Source organism: Rattus norvegicus, chromosome 1 (assembly GCF_021556685.1).
Source record: "Rattus norvegicus strain SHRSP/BbbUtx chromosome 1, alternate assembly SHRSP_T2T, whole genome shotgun sequence".
NCBI classification, from domain to species: Eukaryota; Metazoa; Chordata; class Mammalia; order Rodentia; family Muridae; genus Rattus; species Rattus norvegicus.
Genome location: NC_141534.1, coordinates 193,929,227 through 193,941,570, shown reverse-complemented (window position 1 = coordinate 193,941,570; position 12,344 = coordinate 193,929,227). Strand labels below are relative to the sequence as shown.

Sequence of the window (12,344 nt, the reverse complement as noted above, 5' to 3'; positions counted from 1 at the left end):
GGCAGTTTCCGGATCCGCTCGGCTGTTTCCGGATCGGGTCTGCAGGGGCCCCGGGGGTTGGCGGGGCGGTATGGTCAAGAGAGGCAGAAGGCATTCGAGTGGACGCGGAGTGTGGGTCCCGCCTCTCTTGCGGCCGCGTGGACCGCCCCCGCGCTCCCGCGCTCCCTAGCTCCCTAGCTCCCTGGAAGCTCGGAGCGCTCCCGGTCTTCCGTAGTCTTCTTCTGGTGCCTCAAGAGTCTTCTCAGGCCCCACTCGAGGCCACCTCCTGGAACGCCTGGCCTTAGTCCTGCAGCGCGCGGCCTCCCCCTTCTCTCCGCCCGGCAGCCCTTCCGCCGTAACCCGGCTCGCGTTACAGCGAAGTGCTGCCCAGCCCGCCCAGCATCTCCGCCCCGTGGGCCAGGGCTGGGTTGGCGTTCTGAAGCCTGGCGCAGTCAGTGGCAGAGGTGCGAAACCTACGTGTCTCCACCCCCATTTTCACACGGCTTGGCTTCCTGCAAATCTCTTTCTCCACTCTCAGGGCTGTAAATCTTTTAGCCTGGGTCTAGGTCAATCTCTCATTATGTATGACCTCTCGCTTTGGAGGGTCACAGCAATTCAAACAAGTACAGAGCCTGGGTTCCCCGGCCTCCAAACCGGTTTTCTGTGGAAGACGTTTGAACCTGGAAGTCCTTGATTCGTTGTGGACTCCTTGGAATGCACACCAATGTACTTATACCAGGATGCGTTCCTCATTTCTCCAGCACTAACACCTAGTCGTAGTTCTCATCACTCCAGAACTAGCAAGATAACCCTCACCTATGTGCATACTGGTGGACTTTTAGTGTTACAGGGAGCCCACCACATGTGATCACCCTCACAGCCTGTGGTGGTTTGAATATGCTTGGCCCTGGGAGTGGCACTATTTGGAGGTATGGTTTTGTTGGAATAGGTATGGCCTTTCTGAAGGCAGTGTGTCACTGGAAGCCAGTTTTCTCCTGTTTCCTTTCAGAACATGATGTTGAATTCTAAGTTCTTTCTCCACTATGCCTGCCTGGGTGCTGACATGCTCCCGCCTCTAAAATCTCATGAAAGAGATTTATTGGAGGGTCCAGGGTGTGGAGGGACAAATCCAGCGATGACTGCCCTCTGCTCTCAGGAACAGACAACAGTGAATTAATTAGAGGGCAGAACTTATATAAGATTTCTTAGGGGGTGGAGCTTTTCAGGGCAGAGATTTCCAGGTTTAGGATTGGTAGGATTTCAAGTTATGACCTTAGGGAGCTCAGAGGTTGGTGGGTTTTCCCGTTCAAGGATTGGTGGGGTTTTGTGGGAAGTCCAGGGATTGGTGGGTTTTCTTGCTTAGAGATTGTTGGCTTTCCCCCCCCCCCCCACACTCCCTTTTTTCCTGCATCCAGCCCATGAGTTAGGGTAGGAAGTCCTTCCTGGCCACAGCCGGCTTTTGCTAAGGTGCCATCTCTGTTGGGGCTGCTGGGGAGGCTGGAGAGGTGCTGCTACTCCGGGCGGCTCTCCGAGGCTGTAGGCTGAGGCAGGAAAGGTATTGCCACCGTGGACAGCTCCTGCTTAGGAGAGGTAGGAGGAGATGCATCCAGGTGGACAGCTCCTATGATGGCTGCAGGCTGAGAAGTCCCCCTCCTGGCCGCCATTTTGACAGGAGCTGCCATTTTTGACAGCTCCTGCGAGGGCATTTTATTGTGGCTGGGGCTGACTGCCGCTTTGACATATTTTGCAGGATACCGCTTAGGGACTACATTGTATTTGCTGTGAAAGCCAGAGGTTAGTAAACTAAGTTAGTTTACAGCCTCAGCACCCACATGAAAGCCAAGTCTAGCTGATAGTGCCTCTAATGTAAGCAATGGGAGACTGAGGCAAGCAGATTTCCTCTGAGCTACAGGCTAGCCTTGTAGAGGAATTTCAATCAAGCAACATGGTAAGGGATCACATCCAAAGACCTAGGTGTAAGTTTTATTCTATTTTTTTTCTGTGTATTTGCCAATTTTGTTTGTGGGATCTTCATGGATTTTTCTCCTGCCTCCTTATAATATCTTCTCTGTTCAGCTCTGCTTCTTCTGTCTCAACTGTCACCAACTGTCTTCTCTTCTCACTTAGCTCCCTGACCCTATTTTTCTGCCTACTGGAACCTTCTCTCTGCTATCCCTGAATCCTATTTCTGAATCCTACTCCCAGCTCTCAGCCCCTGCTGGCTTTTTATAACCTCTCCTGTTATCAGAATTCTGAGGCAAATGACAGTGAAGGGTATAAGGTCCTTTAAAGGGTCATACACACAAAATAAATCATGCTACACCTAGGTCTGTGTGATCTGGCTGGAATTACACATCTTTAATCCCTATGGCTGGATACAACATTCCCTTAGTTTACACCTTTAATCCCCAACAATGTAGAGAAGGTTTGTAGAAGGGAGCAGCTATGTTTGAAAGTGACATCTCATTGAGAGGCAAAGTGATGAATCAGAGAAAGATTTGACAGAACGAGTCAGAGATAGGATATGTCCAACTCTCACAGAATAGCACAGGAAAGAGAGGCTACTTAAGAGCAGCGTAGAGAGAGCAGAGAGTTGAGTTAGTTCTGTGAGTGCAGTTGAGTTCAGGCAATGCAGTTGAATTCAGATGAGTTCAGTGCAGTTGGTGCAGTTCAGTTGAATGTAGCTGAGTTTGTGCGGTTCCATTCAGTTTGTGTGGTCAGTGAAGTTCAGTTTGTGGAATTCAGAGACAGTTTATCCAAGCAGAGCAATTGAGCCAAGAGAAGCCAGATTGAATCAGTTAGCTTGGAAGATCAGATTGTACAAAGACTAGAAGCTTTCAGCCTAAGCCTAAGGAGAACAGAGAAAGAAATACTCTGGCTTATCCCAAGCAGTATACAGGCACAGCTTGGGTACAGCTTTAATCTCATCCCTTCATCTAAGGAGATAAAAGTTACTTTTACAAGCCTGGTCTACATTACAAGTTCTAGGCCAGCCAGAGCTACATAGCAAGTCACTGTCTCAAAAAATAAACAAAACCATTAGTTTCCTTTAAAATCAAATATGCTAGCAGTTGCAGTGGTGTAGGGATGTATAAGATTCCACTTGGAAAGCTGAAGCAGGAGAACTGGATGTTCTGGTCTAGCCTGAGTTACATAGCAAGACCCTGCCTCAAAAACAGTCCCCCTCTAACCCAAGTGCTTAGTAGCTCAGGCCTGTAATTCTAGCACTTGGAAGACGGTGGCAGGACAATCAAGATTCTAAGGTCATCATGATGAGGCCAGCCCCAGTTACATAAGACTCTCAAGAAAAAAGAAGAAAAAAAGAAAAAGAAAAGAAAAAAGAAATGAAGGAAAGAAAGAAAGAAAGAAAGAAAGAAAGAAAGAAAGAAAGAAAGACAGCAACAGAAGCAGTGCAAGCTCTCGGCTTATTTCCATAATTTAAGTACTTGGTAGATGGAGGCAGGAGGACTGCTGTGTTTGGAACTATCTTGGGTTATATAGTGAGTTCTAAAACAGCCTGAGCTATAGGGTAAAACCCTATCCCAAAATTTGAAAAAAAAAAATCAAGGGCTGGAGAGATGGCTCAGTGGTTAAGAGCACTGACTGCTCTTCCAGAGGTCCTGAGTTCAATTCCCAGCAACTACATGGTGCATGGTGGTTCACAACCATCTGTAATAGGATCCGATGCCCTCTTCTGGTGTGTCTGAAGACAGCTACAGTGTACTCATATACAAAATAAGTAAATAAATCTTTAAAAAAAAAAGACTACCATAACCACCAAAACCAAACAAAACCCAAAACCATGTCAATGAAGAATTAAGTCTAGCATTAGGGAGGTAGAGAGGCAGGACAGTTCAGAAGTTCAGCATCACCCTCAGCAAAATAGCGAGTTTGAGGTCAATATGAACTACATGGGACTGTATTTTAAAAACAATAGAAGAAGGAAGCAGTTAGGCCGTGTCCATCTCTTCTTCCTGGCCTCCAACTCCATTCTCCCAGTCTCAGCCCCAGCTCTGTAGCAGACAACCTTTTGTGGCCTTTCCTCACTCTCTGTCCCTACCAGCAACAGCATAGATACACAACCTTCTAAGAACCAGAGGGAGCAACAGAAACCAAGGAATAAAATAGCCACCCAACAAAGACAAGACCTGATATCAGTGTCTAGATTTACAGTTTCCTCAAGTGTAAATGCCTAGACATGATCATAGAAAAACAATGACAACCAGGGCAGTCTGTCTCACCAGAGCCCAGCCCCCCTACCACAGCTGGCTCAGAAAATGGCAACATAACTGAGACACAAGAGAAAGACCTTAAAATAGCCCTTATGAGTATGCTAGAGATTCTTAAAGAAGAAATGGATAAATCTCTTAAAGAAATCTAAGAAAACAGAACAAACTGGAAGGAAACAAACAGAACAGTTCAAGACCAGAAAGTGGAAGTACAACCAATAAAGAAAACTCGAACTCCGGGAAATCAGGAAATGAACATTTACGGGTTTGAACAGGAAAGCCTCACCAACATAGTACAAGAGATGGAAGACAGAACTGTTAGACTGGAACCCCTGCTCATCTCCTGCACAAGCTGGGAAACCCCATCTGCCCTCCTCCCCCCCAACCCCACCCACACAGAGGAAATGCCCTCATTTGCTTGGAAAACTACTTTGGGCTAACGTGAACTCCTCATCTCTGCATTTCCAGCAACCCACCCAAGAATGCCTGCCCAGGGGCTCAGCTTTGACCATGTATGGACACATCCCAGCTCCTAGTTTACATGTCATCACTCCTTGCCTAAACTCTGTAAAACCCCGTTGCTTTAGCCCAGATGTATGATGTCACCGATCTCCACCTGTGAGATCAGGTAAGCCACTGAGAGCTGCCTCCTAATAAACCTGCCTTTATCTACTTTTAGTCTGGTCTAATATGGCCTATATCAGTGTCATGAGGGAGAGAAGCGCCTAGCGAAAATCTTAAGCATTGAAGACATGATAGTATCATAAGGCCCATCTTAGCATAGCTGATTACATACATGATGAAGTACCATTCAGGTTGTGGAACTCAGCATGTAGACAGCACCACCAGCCAAAAAAATGAAAAGAAAGACCTAATCCGTCAAAGTCCATAGTTCTGGGACAGTCTCTGAATGTACTAACTGCTGTGAGTTGATCTAATGCTTGTATTATGTTAATGAGTCCCCAAAATTGCACGAGAATCTGCATGTAAAACACTGAGGGGCCTTGCTCCCAGTTGGTTTTGATTGGTAAATGAAGTTGCTAGCAGCCAATGGCTGGGCAGGGAGACAGAGGTGGAACTTTTAGGATTCCTAGGCAAGGGATCAAGGGAGGAGGAAGGAGAGCCATGCTAGAAAGGAGTAGCTGCCATGCCTGACAAGGCAGGTCAGAGAGAGAGAGACAGTCAACATGTAAGAGCTGGGGGGCGTGGCCCATGAGGGCTGCAGGTCTGGGTCGGGGCAGCCAAGATAGAATATAGGTTTTAGTAAGTGATGAGTTGGGATTATTGGGAAGTATGTCAGCCACATAGAGGTTAGGAAGTGGCCCAACCATTGAGCTGTTTAAGGCGTATTACAATATTAAGGCTGAATGTGTGTGTTTTCATGTGGGAGCCTAGAACATTGGGGCAGGTAGTAAGGAACGTGTGCCTCTGCTGCTGGGGTCAATTTGAGTAGAGATTAATTGGCTACTACTACAACTAACCTTGCCTTTGGCTTCTATAGTTCTGCTTCTGACTAACTGTTCTTGTTACTGGAGTGTGTCAACACAGAACATGTTTTTTGAGCTTAAAAGTACATGCTGAGGTCAGGTGGGGGTGGCACATGCCTTTAATCCCAGCACTTGGGAGGCAGAGACAGGTGGAGTTTGAGCTCAGCCTGGACTACAGAGAGAGTTCCAAAGCAGCCAGGGCTACATGGAGAAACCCTGTCTAGATAAAAGAAAAAACAAAACAAAAAAAAGTTTATGCTGAGAAATGCTCACAGCTATATTGAGATAACAAGAGCACCTAGTGTAGTTTCCAGCCCAATGACAAAGACTTTCTAAGGGTTTTTTTTTTTTTCTTTTCTTTTTTTCGGAGCTGGGGACCGAACCCAGGGCCTTGCGCTTGCTGGGCAAGCGCTCTACCACTGAGCTAAATCCCCAACCCTGACTTTCTATGGGTTTAAACCCATGTTTGAACAGTCTTTTCTAGTGAATATCCCACAAAAATAGAAGAAATGGATACCTCAAAGAAAATGTTAAATCAAAAAAAATTATCAGTCACAAAACATCCAGGAAATCTCGGACACAATGAAGAGAACAAATCTAAGAATAGGAGGAATCTGAGAAAGAGAAGAAACAACCTGGGTCACAGAAAATACGTTGTTTCTTTCTTTTTATTTTATTTTATTCATTTATTTTTGTGAGACAGTGTTTCTCTGTGTCTCCCAGGCTGTTCTAGAATTTGATCTGTAAACCAGGCTGGCCTGGAGCTCAGAAATCCGCACCTGTCTTTCAAGTGTTGGTATTAAAGGAGTATGCTACCACATCACAAATTTTTTTTTTTAGATTTCTTTCACTTTATTTTATGTGTGTGTGTTGGGGTACATTGTGTGAAGGTGCATCTCTGTATATTCAATGGCTGATTAGCTGGCAGAGAGCCAAATACTTGCAGGATTCTGGTATTGCCATTTCTGTGGCTCATTAGTGGCTTTTCTACTTTGTAAATATTTGTTCTTCCTCACCTGCCTGAGGCAATCTAGAATATATCAGAGATTGTCTCACTACTGATTGGCTGTAATAAAGACCTGACAGCCAATAGTGGAGCAGGAAGTGGAGGGCAGAACTCTTGGAGAGGAAGAGACGCTGGGAGAAGAAATCGGGTGCAAGAGATTTGCCTGCAGATATAGAGGTGAGCAGTTGGACCAGAACAGAGCAGAAAGGTAGAGCCAGCCACATGGTGCATACCAGGATTAGTCAGGTAAAGCTAGATAGCTGGCTGGGAGGCTGCCTAGTTAAAAGGTCTCATCTTTAAACCATGTTTAAAGGCCTCCATGTCATTATTTTTACCACATGGTGGGTGTATTAGTCAGGGTTCTCTAGAGTCACAGAACTTAGGGAATGTCTCTATATATTAAGGGAGTTTATTTTGATGACTTACAGTCTATAGTCCAACTAACCCAACAACGGGCAGCTGTACCTGGGAAGTCCAAGAGTCTAGTAGTTGCTCAGTCCCACGAGGCTAGTTGTTAATTCTAGCCTTCTGTAGAAGTAGGTTCCAACAGATGTCCTGGCAAGTAAGGGCAAGCAGTTGAAAGGTGAATCTTCCTTCTTCCAATGTCCCTTTGTAGGTCTCCAGCAGAGGGCCTTGAATTTAGAGATTTCCTTGCCTCGGTCTCCTGGGATTAAAGTCGTATACTGCCTGAGCCTAAGCGTCTCATGACCACTATGCCTCAAGATCTCCATGTCAAGATCCAGGTCAGAAACCTGTCTATCTACCTTAAGATCTGGATCACAGGTGAGCCTTCCAATTCTGGATTGTAGCTCACTCCAGATATAGTCAGGTTGACACCCAGGAATAGCCACTACAGAGTCTGAGAAAGTCCTGCTCTATGTGTGCTTTTGTCTGCATGTATATATTTTGTGCCCGAGGAGAAGAGGGAGTCAGATCATCTGAAATTGGAGCTATAGACAGGTGTAGGCCTGTGCTGGGAATGGACATAGGTCCTCTGTAAGAGCACCATTGAGCCATTGTTCCAGCCCTCAAGATATTTTTCAACACAATCATAAAAAAAATTTCTCTACCTTAAAGAAAGAAATGTCTATCAAAGTACAAGAAGCCTACAGAACACCAAATAAACTGGATAAGACAAGAAACTCCCCTAGGCACATAATAATCAAAACACTAAATGTACAGAACAAAGAAAAATATTAAAAGTGCAAAGGAAAAACACCGAGTAACATATAAAGGTAGACCTATTAGAATATCATCTGATGGGCTCAGTGGTTAAGAGCACTGACTGCTTTTCCAGAGGTCCTGAATTCAAATCCCATCAACCACATAGTGGCTCACAACCATCTCTAATGAGATCTGATGCCCTCTTCTGGTGTGTCTGAAGACAGCACAGTGTACTTATATATAATAAATAAGTACATCTTTAAGAAAAAGAATATCATCTGACTTCGGTGGAAATTCTAAAAGTCAGAAGGGTTCTATAGACTCTTAGAGATCACAGATGACAGCCCAGATTACCATACCCAGAAAAACTTACAATCACAATAGATGGAGAAAATAAGACAGTCAAAGATAAAAACTAAGAATAAGCAAGAGTGTCTACCAATCTAAGCCTACAGAATGTGCTAGAAGGAAAACTCCAACCTAAAAAAGTTAACCACACCCAAGAAAACAGAGAATAAGCAATCCCAGAATCAACAGAAGGGAGACTGAAGTGGAAACTTTGTTTCTTTGGAAAATCAGTTATGTGTAATGCTGTTTTGCTGGGGCACACAGGGGAAAGAATGTCTAGGTAAAGTGAACACATGAAAGAATGTTTTCCTGAAGCAGACCCAGGGGAAAGGATTTTTGCTATAGCAGACATGTGAGAGGATGTGTGATGAAGGAGTATAAATACGACCCCACAGACAGTGGGACACGAACATCCAGCATTGGTTTGCTTGATCCACCTCCCTAGTCTTCACTAGCTACACACATGTATTGGTTTGCCTCACACAGTATGGGGCTCCAAAGAACTGCTCAAATGGTTCCTGCAGCAGCCAGTTGGCAAGTCTTGCAGTTTCTTCAGGATTGAACTACAGCTGCTGGTTCCTGTGTGGTGCCTTCCTGCTGAGAGGACTGGACTGTAGCTGCTGGTTCATATGTGCTATTTGTCTGCCTACTGGATTGGTCTGCACCTGCTGAGTTGTATTTGGTGTTTGCTACAGGACTGAACTGCTGACAAAGAAGACTGAGCTCACCCCCTAAGAATTATTGCTAATTTAAAAAAAAAAAAAAAGGGCTGGAGAGATGGCTCAGTGGTTAAGAGCACCGACTGCTCTTCCCGAGGTCCTGAGTTCAAATCCCAGCAACCACATGGTGGCTCACAACCATCTGAAATGAGATCTGATACCCTCTTCTGGTGTGTCTGAAGATAGTGACAGTGTAATCATAATATATAATAAATAAAATATTTAAAAAAAAGAATTATTGCTAAACAGGTTCACTTCCTCCATTTCCTAATAACTTTCTCTTCCATTACTTCTGGTGGTTGGTGGGCTAGAGGAGAGATTGAAGGTAGGTTGCAAAAAATTTATGCTCACAGAAAACACACACATACCACCACCACCACCAACAACAACAATAAACATAGCTCATTGATATCTCTCAACATCAATGATCTCAACTCCTCAATAAAAATACATAGACTAACAGAATGGGGTGAAAATGGGGTCTATGCTTTTATAGCAAAGGACCCTAGGGGCTTTTGCCAGCCTTATACCCACTGCCTCAGGTCAAGATTAGGCCAAGTACCAGCTTCTGGCCTTGGGTCAAGGCTAGGCCAAGTTCCATTCTCTACCCACCGTTCTCAGGAGGAGCAGGGACATTCTTGAAAAGCCAAATGTACTGACTGATAGTCACCTGACCCTCTGGTCCCAGATAGAGTTTGAATGCATGTTATATGCTTGCTAGCCAATAGACTTCAAAGGTCAATATGCTTAGCCAATAAGTTAAAACTGTAACCTTAGGGGTTGGGGATTTAGCTCAGTGGTAGAGCACTTGCCTAGCAGGTGCAAGGCCCTGGGTTCGGTCCCCAGCTCCAGAAAAACAAAACAAAACAAAACAAAACAAACTGTAACCTTGCTGATGTAACCTGAACTCCTAAAAAGTATAAAAACTGCTTATGATAGACATTCAGGGTCGTCTTCTAGTCATTTGCCACAAGGGGCTGATTAAGGGTTGATCCTGACGTGCCAGAAAAATAAACCTCTTACATTTGCCTCGAACTCCATTCTCGTGTCTCACTTGAAGGGGTCTCCTGGTAGTTAAGACTCACTTCCAGCCTTACAATAGCATCCAAGAAGCACACTGTAATATCAAAGATAGATATCACTTTAGGGTATAAGGATGGAAAAAGATTAGATTCCAGTAAATGGACCTAAGAAACAAGATGGTGTGGCCATTTCTTTAAAAAGAGTTATTTTATTTATTTCATGTATATAAGGACACTGTTGCTGTCTTCAAACACACCAGAAGAGGGCATCAGATCCCATTATAGGTGGTTGTGAGCCACCATGTAGTTGCTGAGAATTGAACTCAGGAGCTCTGGAAGAGCAGTTCAGGCTCTAACTGCTGAGCCATCTCTCCAGTCCTGGTGTGGCCATTTTAACATCTGACAAAATAGACTTCAAACCAAAACTAATTAGAAGAAATAGAGAAGGACACTGCATACTCATCAGAGTGTTGGGGCCTAGATAAAATATTAAGACCTAGATGGAAAATTAAGGCCTAGGTAACAGTTACCTGGCTAGCCTGCCATTATAAGGAAACGTTCTCATATGTTTCTGCTGTTACTAAAAAACTTTCAAATGCTTCGATTGATTATGTAATTCTGTTATGTTCACAGAATCACAATAGAAGTCAGTAGAGCTGTTTTGTATAGTTACCCACTATAGGCTTGCACCCAAAATAACCACCCTATAGCAAGTTCATCTTGTACCTTTGTATAAGCTTTTATGCTATAAGCTGCCCCTGGGATGGACCACAACATAAGTGAGACACTTGCCCAATATAAGAAACTATTCGGAATAAGACTTCTATTTTGAGCAGTGCTCCAGTAATGTTTAAGTTCCCAAGACATCACTGGTAACTGATCCCGCTTGGCGAGTTAAGACCTGAATGTTAGACAAGTCCCATCCTTGTAGACAAGACATGAATATCAGACAAGCCAAGTCTCCTGCCACAGTTGAATACCCCAACCAATGGGAGCAGGGTAAGTGTACAACAAAGACACGTTCCTAAGGAAATCCCCATCCCTAAATCCTGATTGGTGGATAACTTGGCACAGATGTTTGTGGATTTTAGGCTTAAAAGCTCTGTAGAGGGCTGGCGAGATGGCTCAATGGTTGAGTGCTGACTGCTCTTCCAGAGGTCCTGAGTTCAATTCCCAGCAACCACATGGTGGCTCACAACCATCTGAAGACAACCATGTCTGAAGATGACAACAGCGTACTCATAAAAAGTAAATAAATAATTCTTTTTTTTAAAAAAATTTTTTTTGATCTGTCTCCCCTAAGCTGATTCTGGAACGACCTCATTTCCATTCGTGGGCCTTCCTAAACCCTGTTCCTCGACTCTGTTCTCTTAGTCCTCATAGCCAACCACCCTAGGGAGAAGGGAGACCCACAGGCCACTGTAGATTAAAGGTGAATATCAAAAACAGGAACAGCAGAAAGCTTACTGAACACATGGAAACTGAACAATTCACTACGAAGGAACACCAAGTCAGAAATTAAACTTCCTAGAATTGAATGAAACTTAATACACAACATACCCAAACTTACGGGGCACAATAACTCAGGCCTAAGAGGAAAGTTCTTAGCATCAACTGCCTACATAAAAATTTGGAGAATTCTCACACTAGCAACTGAGTAGTAGCTCACCTGAAGGCTCTTGAAAAAATTAACCACTGGGCAAAACTGCCCCATGACTCACCTGCTGCCAGGGCTGTACACAAACTGTAGCCACTTTTGGGTTATTGCCCTGTGTCTCGGTCTGGCAGACAGATACCCACTGTACTCTGCGTATCAGCTGGAAATTAAATTCTGTAGAACAGGCAGCAACAACTGACCACTGCCAGCCACGTAGAGACCATGGGAGCCTAGGGCAGGTAGTGGGTGAATCTCTGTCATTTTAATTGAAATAGCTATAATTTATTCTTCTCCGATCTCTGTGATATTGACTAACTGTAGCTTTAACAGCAGCAAGCATGCCAGCTCCTCCCCCAAGGCCATAGCTGCCTTCTCTTCCTTGGTAAAAAATCAGGCCTCAGGCCTCCTTTCCTAGAGCGACCCTCTCCGGCTGAGAAGACAGTTTACCTTGCCCAGACTCTGAAAGGAGATAAATTCAGAGAGGCTTTCAACCCAGAATCATTTTAGGGTTCCCAAGCTTTTACTATAACCCTAAGGCACGAATCTACTGCTCTTTTTACAATGTAGATTTCAGGATAGGTTACAAACAGAGGTAATGCTAACATATTTAAAATTTCTTATATTTTTGAAAACTTAAAAAAAATTATTGTAAGCTTCGGGGTCAGCAGGTCAATCAGATTCCAGAGAAGTACCGTCAATCAGTAGACTTTCCCCCCACCTGCCTATTCCACCC

At 44.4% G+C, this 12,344-nt stretch overlaps 1 long non-coding RNA gene across 1 annotated transcript; it reads left to right on the top strand.

The window, feature by feature from the left end:
• Positions 1-6,823: 6,823 nt before the first annotated feature.
• Positions 6,824-9,164, top strand: LOC147996966 (uncharacterized). The gene is made up of 3 exons (XR_015652577.1): positions 6,824-6,878; positions 7,318-7,484; positions 8,700-9,164. It is a non-coding gene; the product is annotated as an uncharacterized LOC147996966 (long non-coding RNA).
• The last annotated feature ends 3,180 nt before the right edge of the window (positions 9,165-12,344 follow it).